The 19,247-nt window shown below is 46.5% G+C and overlaps 1 protein-coding gene and 1 long non-coding RNA gene across 5 annotated transcripts in view; both read right to left on the bottom strand.

Annotated features, from left to right (window-relative positions):
• SHISA9 (shisa family member 9) overlaps positions 1-19,247 on the bottom strand; it is a 281,808-nt gene that overhangs the window by 137,632 nt on the left and 124,929 nt on the right. The gene's annotated exons all lie outside the window — the stretch shown is intronic.
• The window catches only part of LOC144319017 (uncharacterized), a 66,079-nt gene that overhangs the window by 27,585 nt on the left and 19,247 nt on the right, over positions 1-19,247 (bottom strand). The window contains exon 4 of one of the 3 annotated variants that reach the window (XR_013384936.1): positions 1,680-2,172. The exons of the other annotated variants lie outside the window; for them this stretch is intronic. This is a non-coding gene — a long non-coding RNA (uncharacterized LOC144319017). The remainder of the gene's footprint in view (positions 1-1,679; positions 2,173-19,247) is intronic. 3 annotated transcript variants of the gene reach the window in all.

The raw sequence follows: 19,247 nt of genomic DNA, 5'->3' as shown, positions 1-19,247 counted from the left end.
TTCTCTGTGCTCCTTTAGTTCATCACCCCAGAATGCCGATCATCATCATAACGACAATATGCAGCAAAGCTTACAATGAGACACGGTGCTGAGTACCTGAATTCCTGGAACTCTTCCTCACCAGACCCCACGAGGCAGGATCTATCAGCAACCAAGTTTTCCAGATGAGAAAACGGAAGCTTATCGAGAAGTAATTCCTAGTGTGCAAAGCATTGTAAGGCACACAGCTGGGATCCAGACCCTATACCCTCAACAACCACATCATGGCATTTATTCAGTGTCTTCGACATGCCAGGCACTGCACTAGGCATTTACAGAGGTTCTGTGTCACATTGAATCCTCACCCCGATCATCAGATGTAGGTTTTATTATCTCCATTTTATAGAGGATGAAGCTGAGGCTCAGAGAGGTTAAGTAACTTGTACAATGTCACACAAGCCATCTGGCTCCTGCACTCTCCCAGCTCTTAACCACTCTGTTTATGCCTCCTGTAGAGAAGGTCAGACATGCCCTTCCCTTTGACCCCTTAATTAATTTCAAAAGTATTTTCAAATTTGAGCAGTCCCCAGCTCCAGCGTCTGGTATTGGGCCTCACATCCTTTAGAATTTCCATCACTGACTTGCTACAAGACTAGATGACTTGATGTATAATCTGTCAAACACTTAGAACAGTGTCTGACACACAGTAAATGCTACACACACATTTCCTATCTTACTTTCTCATCATTGTTACTATTTGAGAGAATCAAACAAGCACCTGTTTTCATTTCAACCATTTATGTGTTCATTACAACTATTATAGTTTTATTGAATAAAGCCAGTTCCGGGGGATTTTTATTGCTTAGGTTTCTATTCATCCTCCTTGGCTTCTTTTCACTTGTTTTTGCCACATTTTTATGATTGTGATGGAATTTCTTGTGTGTCCTTACAAGTAATCAAAACAGAGGGATATATATGTATCTGGCTTTTCTTTAATGTAAACTGGACTTCCGCCTCCCAATTAACCCAAATTAACTAAGACTGGCTGTAATTAGAAGTGGTAACAGTGGGGACGAGAGAGCTGTGATATCCCACCTTCCCTTTAGGGTCTCCTTCCAAGTCTTTTTGTTTGGTGTCCACCTGAGGCTGGCATGCCTCACCCATTTCTCCCAGCCACTCCCACCTTCAAAAGATTTGTATTGAGCACCTACCTTTCGCCAAGCTAGGGAGGGCTACCATTTTTCCTTTGGGCAGAGGAAGTGTTAGTAGAGGCATTGGGAGGGTTTTCTCAACCCCTGCAGGTCTCAGAACTGCCCTGTACACATGAAAATGGGCCTCGGGGGGTCATTTTTATACTAAGCAAGTCCCACTTGCTTCCCAGCCATTCCTGATTGCACCAAAGATGATCACCTGATCCAAGCTGGGCCAATCAGATTCTCCCTGGTGAAAATTTGAAATTGGCAGCAAGAGACCTTCCTTGGTCCGGGCTTGCAGTTGAACTAAGGGGTCAAGTAAATGTGGGGGGTCCAGAATTCGATTTTGAGATGGTCATCTTTTGCCATGTGGATAAGGTAGACAAAGCTGGTCTACACAGGAGGGGGAAATTGAGAAAATGAGAGGAAGCAGAAAGAGAGGAGAAAGAGAGAGACAGAAGTCTAAGATCTGAAGCTGTTTCCGCAGAGAGAGGACAGACCACTCACCTTCTCCCTGGCCCTGGTGCCTGGCGAAGCTGGGCTGTCCTCCTGGCCCTGGAGTCTGTGAGATATCCCTGGGGCTTTCCAATAAAGGATCCTGTTTTGCTTTATCTAGCTTGAGTGGGTTTCTCCTTATTGCTTCAAAACCAGTTGTGGCCAAAGCAAACTGTCACTGACACCAAGAACTAATGCATGCTCCTCTGATTTTTCATTCATAGAAAAGACCCTAACAGTGGTTTCATCATTAATTCCACAAATATTTGCTGAGGACCTACTATGTGCTGGTGGCATGATGGGTGTATATGATTAGGAGTGTAGTACCAAACACACTAGAGACAGCTATGACTCTGTGGAGTTGATACTTCTTGGGAAAGAAGAGAGAGAAAGTAAGGAAACCAATTATTCCAACATGCTGTTGCTGATGCTACATGATGAATCTTCAAGACGCCCATCCAGCCTTCTGTGGGAGCAACAGGTGGGTCTTGGAGCTGCAGGGAGGCTGTGGGAAGAGAAGGGAGATGTGGAGAAAGGACTGGATGAGGGCCTGCAAACTGGACTTCAGCCTCGACTCAATTATTTATAGGCTGTTGACCTTGAAACTGGACAAACCTCTCTGTTGTTCCATACCTCTGAAACAGCAGAGGGGTGAGTATGTGTGTGTGCTGGGGGGGGGGGGGGAGTCAACTAGAAGGTAATGAGGTTAATGAATTGTATGATATGTAATTTATACCCTAATGCCTCACAGAGAGGTGCCTGGATTTGGAGTGTTTGCGGGGCCAAAGTAGCATCTTAGAAAGAACACAAAGATCTAAATCTAGACCAGCGGTTCTTGGTGGGGATGATTTTAACTCCCAGGGGATAGTGGCAATGTCTGGAGACATTTTTGGTTGTCACACCTGGGGGGCAGGGCACTACTGGTATCTAATGGGTAGAAGCCAAGGATGTTGCCAAACAACGCACAGGGCAGCAGCCTCCCCCCAACACTGAATGGTCTGGCCCAAAATGTCAATAGCACTGAGGTTGAGAAATGCTATGTTAAGCAAATCCTGATTGTGCCTTACGAACCGTGTGACCTTTGGTAGTGTGATTTTTCCTCATGCCTTATTTTGTCTTCTATAAGGTAGGAATCGATAATATCTTCAGCATTGAGCTTTTATGAGGGTCAAAAGATAATGCATACAAAGTGCCTTGCACAGACAAAACCATCAATATATATATATATATATATATGTATTTTTTTTTTTTTTTTTACTGAATGGGCTATTCTGCTCATCCATGGCTGCATGTTCAGCACCAGAAGGATTCTGTGGGGGAGTTCACACCCTTAGCTGATGCTCCTTCCAGCCCAGCCTAGAGTTTTTTTATGGTTAGAGCCCTTCAGCCCATCTTCCTGTCTCTTGCAAGCAGTGGGCACAGCAGAGCACATCGGATTCAAAAGGCCTTTCTAAAGGTTCAGGCCCTGAGGATGTGCTCAAGATCTGTTGGCTTTAGAATCTGAATGGCCAGACAAGTGTCTCTGCCATCCAGCCCCTCAGTCTCCAGAAAGGCCAACACCAGGTGCTGGAGATGAGAACACAGTGAATGATGGAAACTTCTCAAGTATGTAATTAGGAGGCATGTTGACTTCATTACACCATCTAGGCAGATGACCAGGAAATTTCGACACTCTTGCTCTGCTTTCTCAGTGGTCCTGCCCGCCTCCCATGTGGCTTAGGGAGTCAAGCCTCATGCCCAACTACGGGCTTTGCTAACCTCCCATCCAGGCCCTAATGCTCTGTGCAGTTAAGGCACAGGGCAGATATAGGGTCCTAAAGTGGTACGCGTGTCTCCACCATAAACCATGTTCACTTTCTTCCCTTGCCAAGTGCAGAGAAGCAAACATAACTAGCAAAAATAATCATAACAGTGATAATGCTAAAAAGTCCTGCAAGTGTGGGGAGCTGGCTACTGGAGGTGAGAAGTCTAAAATTGAAGTGTCTGCAGGCTTGGCTCCTTCTAGAGGCCCTCAGGGAGGATCCATGCCATGCTTCTCTCGTAGGTTTTGGGGGTTGCCAGCAATCCTTGGCATTCCTTGGCTTGTAGATGCACCCCCCAATCTCTGCCTCTGTCTTTACATGGCTTTCACTGAACATCCTTTCCTCTTTTCTGCTCTTATCAGGACATTTGTCATTGGACTTAGGCCTCATCCTAATTCAAGTAGATCTAGTTTCAAAATCCTTAACATAATTACATCTGCAAAGACCCTTTCCCCAAATAAAGTCATGTTCACAGGTTCCAGGTGGACTGACTTTTGAGGGGCTACCTACCAGTCAACACAGATTGCTGACTGCTGGGTCCCATGTCCAGAACTTGCATGTCTAAAAATTCCCAGGAGATGCTGATGCTCCTGGACCAGGGGCCACAGTTGGAGGACCATTGCCGTTGGCAAAAACTCCACACCCCCGTGATCTGATGTCCTGGTATTTAACTAGTGTCAGATGTATACACTGAACAAACTATGACAGATGGCAGACTTTTGCCCCCATCTTTCATCCTTCACCACCTAATACGACCCTGCCCTGACTCCCCAGTGACCCCAATTAATCTTCAGGAAGCAGTCAAACCTCCTGTATAAAACAAAGGAGGTTGGGCATAGCCAGGCCTGACTTCGCATCTTACCAGCCGTTTGAGTTTGGAAGAATCATTTCACCTCCCTGAGCCTGCCTTCCCCCACTGTAAAATGGGAGAAGAATATTGATTGGCCTAGTCGCAGTTCTTGAAAGGCTTACATGGGCCATATATGTAAATGTAGCCATTGCCAAGACTAAAACTCTCAGCAAGCCAGTAGTCCTAATAAGTGGCCCAGATACTGTTGTGTGATGGGCACATGGTGGCTGGAAGGACTCTGGCTCTAATTCCGCCACGTGACAGGGAGGGAGTATGTCCGGGCCCCTCCCTTCCTCTCCTGGTCCCTCAGAGCCCTAGATACTTCCTCTCTGGCCAATTTACTGGCCAGCTACATCTCCAGGTCCCAGGGTGGCAAGTAATCATTCGGTATTGCCCACCTCTGCTGTGCTTCCCGGGGATGTGCCTCATCAGCTTTAATCCAGCTGGCTGACCTGCACTGGGTCCCTGGTTTATTTCCAGCCACCACTTTGTAACATCACTGAACTGACTTTGACACTTTGAGGACACTGGGGTGATGGTCCAGGCCAGCTAACTGCCCACTAGTAGAGAGGTGGGTGCCAAGGACTTGAGGAGAGTCTGAGCTGGAATCAGGGACAAGGGATCACCTAATCTCCTGGGACTACAGAGAAGTGGGGCTCTCTCACTGGGATCCCCCAAATGGTAAGGCAGTAAGGAGGCCTTTTGCAATTCAGGAGGCATGATGGTGTCAGAAAGGCCTGGGTTCAAACCAAAATGCATCGCTTAGCTGGCTGTGTAAGCCCCAGAAAATCTGCAGCCTCGCAGAGCCTCAGGTACTTCATTGGTGACATGGAGATCATAAAGCAAACTGCCTCCCAGGCTGTTGGTAGGATCCATGAAATAATCCACATTTAAGTGTTTTTGCAGAGTGCCCTCCTAGCATAGAGAAAGCTCCTTGCCAGCTCATTCTTCTCTCTTCCATGGGAGAAGCCCAGGGCCAGAATCACAGGCTCACGAGACCCCCCACTGGATGGATTTAGGACTCGGGTCACTCTTTTTTCTTAATATACATAATGTAAAATGTACCATAGTGACTATTTTTTTAAGTGTCCATGTCTGTGGCATGAGGTACATTCGCACTGTTGGACAACCAGTACCACTGTCCACTTCCACAAAGCCTTGTCATTTCTGAGAGATGAGGATGCAGGGGTGACATGTTAGTTGGTGACACGTCAGTTCCTGAGTACTGCAGGTCCTCCACGAAGCAGTGGGCCAGTGACTCAAGAGAGAAAAGAGCCAGATCAAAGGATGGGGCTGGGGGAATGGGCAAAACGGGTCTTGAGAAGCCACCTCGTCCAGCCCCCAGTCTCTGTAAGCACCGATCCCACATCTTCCATCCCTTCCCTAGAGTTCCCAGGGAAGGTGGCTGTGCAGATGTCTTAAACACAGGACACGGCTGGGTTCACACCCTGGCTCTGCTTTATCAGCAGTGTAGACTTAGCCAAGAGATTTCTCTCTCAGCCTTCCCCTCTTCATCTGTAAAATGGGAAGAAAAATGATACCTACTACATTGGTTTGCTAATAAGCTAATAGAAAGAGCTCAGCACACAGTGACTGGTAAGTAGGTGTTAGCTATTGCTATGACGGTCCCTCCCAAAGCCTCCTGCCTGTGTGCCTTTTTGGAAATGTCTTAGCGTGACCTCATTCTGTAACTCTGAGTCCTCATTAGGACAGGAATTCCTTCCCTGGTGGAGGACCCTGCTCACCACAGCACACTCAGGTTCCTTTCATGTCCTGGTGAGTGTCCCTCCCCCAAAGGGGGTTGAGGATGAGAATCACCCCCAAAATCTGCCCGCCAACCCAGAGTCGAGCCCCGGCCTGGCCAATCACATGTGCTCACCCTGCAGTGGTTTCCTAGGTAACCACTACTCTGTGCCAACAAAGAGATGGGGTGCTGGGCGAGGGGGCGCTGAGGGAAGGCACAGAGAGGAACCCGGGGGTGCAGACTGACAGAGCCAGAGTCAGAGAGAGGGGGACAGAGGGCAGAGACAGTCACGGAGATGAAGTAACACAAGCAGCAATGGGGGGAAGAAATGCAGGAAGCTGGAAAGAAGGAAAAAAAGAAATTCCATCTCTTTTGCTGTGTTCGTACACATACACACACATGTGCACGCACACATACATGTGCATATGCACACATATACACACATGCCTGTATACACCCATGTAAACCACATGTACATGTGCATATGCACATATACACACAAACACACACATATACAAAAATACACCCATTCACACACACCTAGAACCTTTTTCCATCTTAAGTCACAAGAAAGCTGGGTTTCCCAAACAGCCCAGCTGTGGTATTCACTGGCATTCAGGAAGCCTGCCAAAGCTGAGCCTCCAAATTCAGATTATCGAGGGTGCTACCCTCCTGGACGGAAGGAGAGCGTGAAAAGACAGGTCGACCTTTTCATCTAAAAGCAAGGCTATCCCCCAAACCAGCCCAATGGCACTGCAAGGTTTGGGACTTTGAGGGGACTATCCCCAGTGTCCCTCAGTGTCAAGCAAAGAGAGAAGGAGTGTATGAGTGTCTGTGTATGTGTCCACACACACTTTTAAGAACCTGGTTAATATTCAGGCCCACAAGCCTGGGTGGCTCAGCGGTTTATCGCCGCCTTCAGCCCAGGTTGTGATCCTGGAGACCTGGGATCGAGTCCCACATCGGGCTCCCTGCATGGAGCCTGCTTCTCCCTCTGCCTGTGTCTCTGCCTCTGTGTGTGTGTGTGTGTGTGTGTGTGTGTGTGTGTGTGTGTCTCATGAACGGATAAATAAAATCTTTAAAAAATATATTCAGGCCCACAAAACAATAGCAAGTGGTGAAAATCATCACCACTTAGAAAGTACTTCTGTGTGCCAGGAACCACGGATCCATGCGTTGTCTCAGTTCAGCCACACAAAGTTGTTGGCTTCTGTTATGGATGGGAAAACTGAGGCACGGGATGGTCAAGCACACTGTCTAAGGGGCCTGATCTCAGAGCCCAGATGCTGAACCACTCAGCCCTCCCAGCATGTCAGCCCCATCCCAGCCAGCCTGGAACTTCCTGTGCGTTAGAGACTGGGTCCCCTTCATTAAATGTCAGTGTCTGGGGTGCCAGGAAGGGACACCTATAGTGAGATCTGAAGGTCAAGGAGGAATCAGTGGGAGTAGAAGGTAGGAGTGTAGAGTGAGCCAAGCAGGGTAAGAAACAACCTGAAGCCCTGTGACAAAGCCCAGTTTGTTGGGTGGCAGTGGGACTGGCAGGTGCAGGTGGAATTGGAAAAGTGGGTTAAGGTAGGACCTATGCTGGGATGCAAGTTTAGACTCGACCCTGAAGGAAGTGCCACACCACTGAAGATGTGCTCTTTAGGTGACAAGTCACATGATCGGATTTGCCTTTTAGGAAGAACACACCAGCTTCAGCCAAGAGAGCAGATTGAAGGAGATTAAGTCTGGCCAAAAAGACCGAGAATCTCACCTGCTTCTCCCCAGAGTGGCACAGATTGACAGATAAGGAAATCAATGCACAGACAGGAGAAGCCATTTGCCCAAAGTCTGTAAGGTCTCTAAAGTTACATGGGGCGCCTGGGTGGCTCAGTTAGTGAAGCGTCTGCCTTCGGTTCAGGTCATGATTCAGGGTCCTGGGATGGGCCCTGCATTGGGCTCCCTCCTCAGTGGGGAGACTGCTTCACCCTCTCCTCCCCACTTGTGCTCTCTCTCACTATCTCTCTCTCTCTCTCAAATAAATAAATAAATCTTTTAAAAAATAATTTAAAAATAAATAAAGTCATGGAGCCCAGAGTTGAGCTTGAGTTCATCCAACCCCAGAGCCCAGCACTTTAGCACCTACACAAGCCCCTGCCCATCAGGTGTTACTTAGAGACTCACCCATCCCTCGGCAGACAGGAATCTGGAAGAGATCCCACTGTGGCCCCTTCCCCCACATCAGGACCAGATTCCATTCCAGATTCTCAGCACTGAGAAAGAAAGTAAGCAGAAGCACTCAGTCTGTCTCTTCTAGGGGTTCAAAAACTTTAATTCTCCATATAGTGTCCTTGGAGACTGCACAGGCTCTAGTTATTTCTTTCTATTTGAATATCCATCCAAGATCCAAAGCATTTAAAGCTCTCAGGGGCCTTGATGGTGCTCCAGCTCAACATGGAACAGCTACTTTCCCAGATTCTATGCCCTCCTGCTTACAAACTAAAAGCAGACACTTAAAACAAGTCTTGCAGCATCTCTATGAGTGAGGTCCTTGGATTCCAGTATAATGATGCTACCTATTTGCAGAGGGACATCTCATAAATCTGGGGAACTGTGTCAAATTATCTATCTGCTGAATGTAACTGACAACAGAGGCCCTGTTTTGATTCACTGGATTGGCAACTGATAAAAACCATGTATTTACTGCACACCTACTATGTTCCAGACAGGGGGCAAGGTGCTTTATATTCATGACATTTAATTCTCAAAACGTTCCTATGACTCAGGTATGATTAGTACTCGCATTTTACAGATGAAGAGTGTGAGGCTCATGGCAGTTAAGTGACTTGGCCACATTAACCAAATTATTAATTCAATGCATATCAATTTGGTGCCTACCGTGTACGAGGCACTCTTCAAGAATTAGAATTACCCCATTAAACAATAACAAAAAGGGGTGACTGGGTGTCTCGATCATCTGAGTGCCCAACTCTTGATTTCAGTTCAGATCATGATCTCAGAGTTGTGAGACTGCACCCTGTGTCAGGCTCAGTGCTCAGCATGGAGTCTGCTTAAGAATTCTCTTTTCCTTTCCCTCTGCCCAACCCCCACTTGCACGTTCTCTCTCTTTCAAAAACAAATAAACAAACAATAACAAAAATGATGGTTCTCATAGAACTTCTAGAGAAAGGAGATAAAAATTAAGCAAATAAATATAAATAAGTTTGGTGGTGGTGGTACAAGCTATAAAGGAAAGAGGAAATATTTAAAGGGAATATTGTATTGGTCAGGATTCATTAGGGTGTGCTGCAGTAACAAACAACCCCTCAGTGCCAGTGGCTGGACCATCTCTCACTCACACTGCATATCAAACGCAGGTTGGCAGAGGGATGTATTCACCACAGTCACTCAGGGACCCAAGCTAACGGAGGAGACTTCATATCACATATGTTTGATCTCAGTGTGCTGTCCATGGCAAGGGAAAGATGACACAGGAAATTTCCATACTGGCTATTACAGCTTCCACAAGAAGTGACACACACGTGTCATTTCTGCTCAGAAATCACTGGCCGAAGCAATCACATGGCCACTCCTAACTTAAAACGATGGACAAGCGGATGCTCCTACCTTGCTCCTGGAAGGAGGAGAAACAGTTACTGTGATTAGTCGGGACGGGGGAGCTGATTGGAGTAGAGAGATCACAGAAGGCCCTTTGCATCACAAACAGCAAAATGGGGATGTGAATACTAGTAGTTCGCAAACCTGCACCTGCTCACTCAGCCAGCCCACCAGGATGACTTGTTGATGGACCCGCAAGACACAGCACAGGTACCTCAGAGAGGGATTTGCCAAGTGAACTGTGGCAGGGAGCGCACTGCCAATAGGGAGACAAAGATCTGCCAAGTCATCCTAATAAGCAAAGATTCTAGAAGCTCCAGACAAGACTCACTACTTCTACTTCCCTTGGAAAATTCAAAGGACTCCCATTTTGGTTCAGAAATGTTTATTTTCCATTCTCTCTTTCTTTCCACAGGAGAGCCACAGCACGTAAAACATGGATAACCCTTCCATGGCCACAGGATTGTTAAACTTGGCCCAGAACATAAGAGCACTAAAAAAAAGAGGGGATATCTCACCTAGAAATATGGATGAAAGGCCATCCGGATGCCTCATGCTATCACTTTTACATCAAGTGATTAAACAAGGGCATCCCTTTCATGGGAACAAAAGTACACTCAGTTGGCTGAGCTGTGGACATGGTTTTGCACCATGAATTCCACCCTCTTCTCTCTAAAAGGGTCATTGGTTCATTGCTTACAGACATCCAGTCTGGACCTGCATGAGGAGCCTGTGTATAGACTGGGGCCCAGGTCACGTAGTGGTGAGAGGCTGGGTATCAGAGAGAGAGGAGAAAGGAGGAAAGAAGAAGGAAGAGAGAGAGACCAGCGTTAATGAGGTGTGTTCCCTATCAAGTATGTAAATAGAGGAGAGAAGCCCTCTCCCATGGTCCTGCTTGGTTTTCTCTACCCTGTTGGAAGTCATCTTGCTCATGACTGTGTTCTCTTGTGTCCTCCCTGCTGCCACAGTAGGAAGATTAGTTCCCTCAGCAGGGGCACCCACCCCTGTCACTTTACTGCTGCATCCCCAGCATCTACAGACATGCCTAGCACAGAGTAGGTTCTAAATAAATATCTGTGGACTGAATAAATGAAAAACCAGCATTGACACTACTCTTGGAGTCTCAGCTCCCAGCAGGAGTTGAGAGTCCAGAGTCACGATACAGGAAATAGGCAGAGAATGCAAGGGAATGGACCCAGGCACAGACCCAACTGCCTGCACCTCTTTGGCATATGTGCCCTTGATTAGAAGACCTCGCGGATCCCCCCTGGCACGCGGCAAGGTGTAAACAGAAATGCACGACAAAGATAACCTGCTTTCCTGGTGTGGAGGAAGGAGAGGACACTGAAGGACCCAGCACTCAGACAGTTGTTCTGCATAATTATCCCCATGATGCCCCACGGTAAATCACTGAGGGAGCAGAGACATGAGCTTTTATGGAACCCATTTTACAGATAGGGAAACTGAGGCACTATGAGGCAGGATCTCTTGGTTAGTAAGCAGTGGGTCTGAAATCAAACCCTGCCAAGTGTATCTGGCTCCTGAAACTGTGTTCCTCCATCAAGAGCCAGGACTAAGGTAAGGGAGTGAGCCACACTGTATTTGGGTGCAAAATATAAAAGAGGGCATCAAAAATAATCATTGAGACAAAGAATAATTTAATGCAATAGTTTTAAAAGTCAAAAATTAAATCAAAGAAATCCATAATGAAAAACTGTCAAACTTTAAAATAGAGACACAATCAGTAACTGCTGTGCCAACCCAGTGGGAGCCTGAGGCCAATGACCAGTAGTACCCTGCTCACCCTAGGCCAGGAAACTCCCCAGTATCCTAGTGTCAAGGGCTCTGGGGGGACGTCATAACTCATGCCCTGCAAATTATAAAATGCTCAGTACCCTTTGTAGCACTTTAGCAAATATTCAGTAAAACCTGCTGAGGCCCTCAAGACCCAAATAGGATCTGTATTTTATGGCTGTAGCAGCTGGGACACAGAGAGGTTAAGCAGCCTGCTCCAGGTCCCACAGCAAGATCGGTTGTACCCAGACACAGTCCTTATTCTACTCCATAGAACTTCCGGAGGCAAAATACACCATTGTTTTTGTGGGTAAGATTTATTTTCCGGTCTGCGTGGCATTGGTTGATCACTCCAGTCAGATTTAGCAAATGAAAATGAAGGATGCCCAGTTAAATCTGAACTTCAGAAAAACAAAGGACGATTTTTTTTTTTAGGGTAAGTCCCATGCAATATTTGGGACTTTACTTACACTAAAAGTTATCTGAAATCTGAGTTTATCTGGGCATCCTGTATTTTATTTAGAAACCCTAGCCACAACAGAATTGGGATAACAAAAATAATCATATAATAAAAATAATCACCTAACTGGGCATTTGCCTGCCATCACTTCTCCCTCCCTCACTCAAGCCCACCTCCACTGGCCTTCTCTCCCTTCCTCACACATCGAGCTGTTTCCACCCTGAAGGACCCTGCAAGGTCCTTCGGCCTGCTTGAAATGTTCTGACGGCTCAGAGCAGCCTCCCCATCACTGTCCTGTTTCTGTCCCTCTGCCTGTTTGCTTCTTTTATATCAGAAATCACAACTTGCATGGGTTTTATGACATGGATGGTTATATAGTTTGGGGCTCCCCCTCCACAATAGTCCACAATACACTGCAAGTTTCAGAAGGCAGCTGCTGTGCTTGGTAGGCCCTGTCTCCATGCCCAGCACCCAGTGCAGTGCCCAGCATGCAGAAAGCGCTCAACAAAGGTATCCAGTCAATATAACCACTGGCACCCCCAGTTCAGCCACACCCTGCCTGTCCTCAAGGCACCCTCCAAGGTGACCTCATACCCATATTCCCTTGAATCTAGACAATGCACAAAACTGCCAAGTTCAAAGGCTTTGCCGATACGGAACCGTCTCAGACCTTCGGACTCACCAACCTTCACCAAACTTCTCTTGACAACAATAACAACCAAAAAAAATATAGATTATATAACTCTAGATGGGGGAATAGTCATCAAAAATATTTCCCTGCCTCACATCATCCTGTTATTATTTTGACATCTGTGTAGGCTGTGGAATGATTCTTTTAACACTGTGTGTGAGGCATATTTCTATCTCCGGCGGTAGCATGGAGCATATGCAAAGGCTTCGGGAGCCTATTCTAGTAGGTCTTGCTTGTAGCCGTATCAGGCCCTGTGTGGACAGCCTGAAAAAGCATCTCCTCTGTTTACTATGGTTAACAGAGATTAGCATCCAAGTAGCAGGGTAATAGCCAAGCCCTGCTGTTCCTCTATGACAGATCCTGTGGTCCCGATGGAGATAGGAACAGTGGGGCCAAGAGGCCCCCACCCCCCATAGCAAGCGCCATGACTTGAAGGGGATACCATCTGATTCCAAGTAATCACGGTGGCAGCTACCATCCACCCAGGACCTGGAAGGCCCAGTGCTATGCTAGGCTGCTTTCAGGCATTATTTCTTCTGATCCTCATCATCACCCTCAGTGGCAGGTTCCATTCTCCCCACTTCTCAGAGAAGGAAACTGAGATCCAGAGAGAAGTTGTTTTGTTTTGTTTTTAAATCAAAACAAAACAAAAACCTTTCCCCAGGTGCTCTGGCTGACAAGACACAGAGCAAGGGAACTCAACCTCTGCTGCTTCTAAAGGCAAACAGGTGCTCTGGGGACAGCACAGGTAATATGACTGTCCTCACCAGCAGCCCCAGTCTGAGTCTGAGGAAGTGGGGAGATGTCCCAGTGGTTCTCCCAGGATGATGTTCAAGCAGCATAAATAATATGGCCCGAAGGAACACAGAGAGGGAGAGGAGGATGCCAGGACTTTGGGGTTAGGCCTAGTTGGGGTTCAGTAGGATCATCTGTGCTTCTCTATCATGGGTCAAGATCTTTGTGAATCCCAGGTTACCCCACCTGTAAAATGAAAGTAATCATAGTAATTACTTCCTATGTTGGTCTGCTCAGGCCCCAGTGACAAAGCACCACAAACTGGTTGCTCAGACGATAGGAAAGTGTTGTCTCACAGCTCTGGAGGTTGGAAATCTGAAATAGAGGTGTCGGTGGAATTGGTCCCTTCTGTAGGCTGTGAGGGAGACTCTGTCCCAGGCCCCTCCTTGGCTTGTAAATAGCTGTCTTCCCGTGTCTTCACCTCATCTTGTCTCCATGCATGTCTCTGTGTCTAAATTTGCCCTTTTTATTAAGATTTTATTTATTTATTCATGAGAGACACAGAGAGAGACAAAGGCAGAGACACAGGCAGAAGGAGAAGCACACTCCTCACAGGGAGCCTGATGTGGGACTTGATCCCATGACCCCAGGACCATGACTTGAGCCTAAGGCAGACGTTCAACCATTGAGCCAACCCAAGCATCCCAGATTTGGCCTTTTATATAAAGACACTAGTCCTATTGGATCAGGGCTCATCTGAATGCCCCACTTGAAATTTAAAGACCCCATCTCCAAAGAAGGTCGCATTCTGAGGTCCTGAGGTTTAAGACTTCAACATATGAATTGTATAGGGGGGAAAGACACACAATTCAACCTACAACATGACTTCCTAAGAATGTTTTATTGATTAATACATAAAATATACATGGAAACACCTTCCCATATATCCATCCTCAAAAACAAAGTCAATGCCTACCTTGGCCAAATAGTCTAGGATGATATATCACCCTTTGGTGAGCTGCTTGATGATGTTAATGACTACTGGTCCTTAGCTGGATCCCTACCAGTGGGAGATCTCTCCCCCGCAATACACACACACACACACACACACACTAGCCAATAGCAGGTCAATGTCATGGCACCAGCATACTGTATGGTAGCCCTGAGCATGTGCAAAAGCTTTAACAACATCTCTACAGGCTTGTGCTTGCAGCTACACTGAGCTTGGAATGAAAGCCTGGAGGAAGACCCTTGTGGCTCTAGTATTTTATACCCAGCTTTGCCACTTTCCAGCATCATGGCTTCCTCCCCAGGCCTCAACTTTGCTCATCTGTAAATGGGGGAAAATTATGATACTCCTGAGAATCAAATACAGAAGAAGCATAAAGTGCCTCATGGCTTGGGACCAGAATAGTGAATAGTTATCAACATGAGTTTTCTTTGTTGTGACCACAAGGGAACCCTTGAGTAAGAGGCCCAGGAAAGGACCATGTGTCCCAAACTTTGGCAAATATTGAAAAGCATCAATTCCCACAGAGGCAAGTTCAGCAACTCTAGGGCCAGCCTGGGAACTGGCAATTTTAACAAGTGTTCAGATATTATTATTATTATTATTATTATTATTATTATTATTATTACCAGGAAATAAGCAACTCACGTTGGTATTCACCCAATTGCTGGAAAAGCATTAAAAAAAATCCATATGCCTGGGCCCTGCTCCACCTCCAGCACTACTGAATCAAGATCTCCAGAGGGCAGGCCCTGCACATTTACACATGGAAACAGCTCCCCCGCAATTTTGAAGCATGCTTTTGATGAAGAATCACTAGTTTAGAGCAGCAGTCCCCACACCGCGTCATGTATCAGATCCCCTTAGGTGTGGTTTTTTTTTGTTTGTTTGTTTGTTTTTAGATTTTATTTATTTGAGAGAAAGAGAGTAAGAAAGAGAACGAGCAGGGGGGAGGGGGAAGGAGAAGCAGGCTCCCCACTGAGCAGGGAGCCTGATGTGGAGCTCAATCCCAGGACCCCAGGATTATGACCTGAGCCAAAGGCAGCCACTTAAGGAATGAAGCCACCCAGGTGCCCCCCCATAGGTGTGTATAAAATGCAGGCTCTGGGGCCCTTACTCCCTGAACTCTGATTCTTAGGTCTGTGGTAAGGCCTAAGAATTTCCATTTTAATAAGCTTCCATTGAATACAAGTCCCTCCCATACCTAATGGTGTTCTACACATCTGAACTTGATGTCTATAGGTGAGTCCAACATAAAAGGCCCAACACAGATCCTGCTGGCCAGGAGAAGTTGATTCAGAGAGCAAGTGTTTTGGAGTGAGCCAGTGCACACAGGCTTTTCCCGCTCTTCTGTTGCCCTGGTATAAAGAATGAGAGCACAGCCCATTTACACAGGGGTCCCCTATATCTCACACATCCATTCAGCTGGTATTTCCTGAGCTCCCGCTATGTGTCAGGCCCTAAAGTGTGCCCTGGGGAGTCCTTGCTGAGCCCTCGTCCTCCTAGAGCTCACAGTCCATCGAGGGAGATAGATGTGTGACCCAATAAGCACATCTGTGCCCTGAGCATCATGAAAACCATGTGTGACAGCACTGGCCAGAGTCTGTAGGTCCGGATGGCAACCCATGGGCTCTATTTAGCAAAGGTTCACTGGCCGCTACCAAAGGCAGTTGATGGTTTTCATCCACTCTCAGCTGAGTACAAGAAATGTTCTTCTAAAAAACACCTTGGTTGAGTAACAAATAAGAGAATGTCAACTTCACCATGCCCCAGGTTATTCCAACAACTCTTCTGTATTTTCAGTGTCTCCCCAGGTGGCCATGGCCTCCAGAGCACTAAAAGGACCAGAGTGGGTGGAGGTAGAGAGTGAAGCTCATTCCTTTGTGGGTCCACCGAAGCCCTATTATAGCTCTCACAAGACTGGGATGTGAGCTGAGAGTCAAGACACCTTACTGTGACCATGAGCAAGATGAAGGAAATACAGGGCCTGGAGCACAGAATTGGAGAGAGAAAGCCATCCTTCTCCAAACACTTAGGTGAGCCTATGAGTGTTGAGTCATCGGTAGAATCCTGTGGTAGAAAATCACAATGGTCACTGCTCAAAGGACACAGAACGACAAGGTGGTTATAAGCACAGACTCTAGAACAAGGATGCCTGAGTTCGAATCCTGCCTCTACTTACTTGCGGTGTGGTCTTCGATAAATCACTTACCTGCTATATGGTTCAGTCTCCCCATCTGAAAAATGGGCATCATCATAGCGCCTCCCTCATGAGGCTGGTGTGTGGATCATATAAACTAACAAGAGTGCGGTGCTTAGAATGGTGCCTGGCACAGAGAAGTCATTTAAAAAACGTATACTATGATGATGATGGCGATGGCCAAATTGGGGAGAGGACTGTTAATTGAACAATGTTATATATGAATACGAATTTGCATCTGTGATCAATGGGACACCTGGACAGGGTGGGGTAAAGGGATTTGATGTGAAGACATCAGAGAAAGTTCTCTAAGGAAGAGCTGCTTGAGCGGAAATTTAAAGGACAAGTGAAAGCTAACTCCAGTTGGACTAGAGAAAATAGTGAATCAGATAGCGGGTGCAAAGCAGCATGTGCAAAGGCCCTGTGGCAGGAGGGCACGTGGAAATTTCCAAGCACTAAAAGGAGGTCGACTTAACTGGAAGGCAGAGTGAGGGGAACATAGGTTCCAGATGGGGCTGGAGGTGCAGGCAAAGGCCAGAAAGAGGCAGCCCATGTTGAAGATTTCTCTCTAACCCAAGTATCTGCCTCAAGGTGAGTCTAAACCCTCCCCACACTGCGCAATTTGTTATTTGCCATTTCATCAACCAACTCTAGAGGAGTTTCACAACCCCCCCCCTTAGCAAAATCCTACTGTTGCCCTGAAAATAAGTCAAATTTGTCAGCTATTTTTAAAAGGAGGTTATGATGGAAACTTAAAGGCATTCTCCTTGATTCGCCAATAAGAATTTCCGTAGCTGTGTGTGTATAGTCAAATGACTTACAAGGCTCCTTGGTTCCCAGAAATATCGGGGAGTTTAAAATAGAACAGTCATCATTTGCTGCTCAGGAAACTTCAGCGTTACACAAAAAGAGGGAAAGATAAGAAAGGGAGTCACATTCACTGCGGCCAACTGTGCACCCAAGGCCAAGCTGGCAGTGGGCTCCACCCAGGTACTCCCCATTTTGCCCCCACGCCCCACCTGTAAAGGTAAAGAGCATCATTACCCCCCACTTTGGCAGATGACTAAACTAAGTCTCCTCAGATGGTTTGTTTAACATCATTGTTTCAACCAAAGCCTGAATCCATAGCCTGTCTGCTACCCTTGATTAATGGTCAAGGTAAGGAAGAAGGACAAAGCAATGGTTAAAGGCCAGGCTGTTGGGGTGGCTGCTCCCCTCTCATCAAAGCAGCCGACCTTGCCAGTTTGCCTGGGACTCTCCCAGTTTCAACACTTAAAGTCCTGCCAGGAAACACCCCCAGTACCAGGCGAAGCAGCATGGTGGCCCACATCCCATGCCAGGGCAAGTGGCAAAATCCGCCCAAGGCAAGCTTCCGAGCAAATTTTGGTTTGGGTAATCTTACTGGGCATAGAGAAGCCTTGTTTCATGGCAGGCTTGCTCACACCAAGGGCCCCTATAAACTTAAAATAAATAAAAGCAAGTGTGCATAAGGGATTTGAAGAGCTGATGGCACACAGAGTGGCCATGTTTTCCAAACCCAAGAACAGAATCATCTATTCAGTGATCAGAGGACTGTTGAACTCAGACCAAGTGCCCAGCATAGTTCAAGGTGTAAGGACATGCAGACATAATTTTCTCGTGGACATTAGATTCTAATAGGGAAGACATATAATGAAGCAAATCAAGATGTAACTTCTACAGACTGACATGGGCTTTAAGGAGATGAAGTGATAGGGCACATGGGTGGCTCAGTGGTTGAGCATCTGCCTTTGGCTCAGGGCATGATCCGGGGGTCCTGGGATCGAGTCCCACATTGGGATCCCCGCAGGAAGTCTGCTTCTCACTCTCCATCTGCCTATGTCTTTACCTCTCTCCCTATATCTCTCATGAATAAATAAATAAAATCTTTTTTTTAAAAAAAGGAAAAAAATAACAATACAGGAAAACAGAAACAACTCTCCAGCAACTTGGAGCTCTATGGATTTCAAGGCTTGGTGAACTCATCTGAATAGCATTTTTGTACAGTGTGTCAGTCAGTTGTACTTTTGCCATAGGCTGGGTTCAAGAGTCGATTATTCCATGCATTTGGCAGCTTTGAGCATTTAGAAGATGTGGTCGATTCATCCCCCCATCAAGCCAGGTGGGGCAAGGGAGGAATCTCTCCTGATAATGACTGTTGGTAGAGCTCTCAGAAGACAGCACCTGACGAAGGGGCTCCCTGGCCTTATTTCTTGGCTCTCTCACACACAGTCCTTAATCATCCTTAGAGCCAAACAGTTCAGGTGACATGTTCCCCAAGAGTTATTAGAAAAACTACTTTATACCACAGCCCCAAAGTATATTCAGAAAGAGGGGAATAGCTCTAAATCACTAATGGAAGCATAAAGCTCTTTGGCAGTAGGGTTCTATTTTGGAGTTTTTATACTACATTGCCTGTTCCTTCTTTTCTTTTCTTGGTTTATTATTTTCATAATGACTGGGGATTTCCAGCATCTGTGGGTAAGCTAGATTGGTCCTTCTTCAAGGGTTTAAGGTTGGCAATGAGGAGTATTAAAAATCTAAAAATGCTTTAAAAACATAAAAACTGTATGAGGGTATGTCTGAAAGCACACTGAGCTCCAATTCATTTCCCTCTGGAAATATGGACCAGCTTCTAACATTCACTTTTACTTGCTCATCTGTTTGTTTCAAACAT

This window comes from Canis aureus, chromosome 8 (assembly GCF_053574225.1).
Source record: "Canis aureus isolate CA01 chromosome 8, VMU_Caureus_v.1.0, whole genome shotgun sequence".
NCBI classification, from domain to species: domain Eukaryota; kingdom Metazoa; phylum Chordata; class Mammalia; order Carnivora; family Canidae; genus Canis; species Canis aureus.
This window is presented reverse-complemented; position numbering and strand designations above follow the sequence as displayed.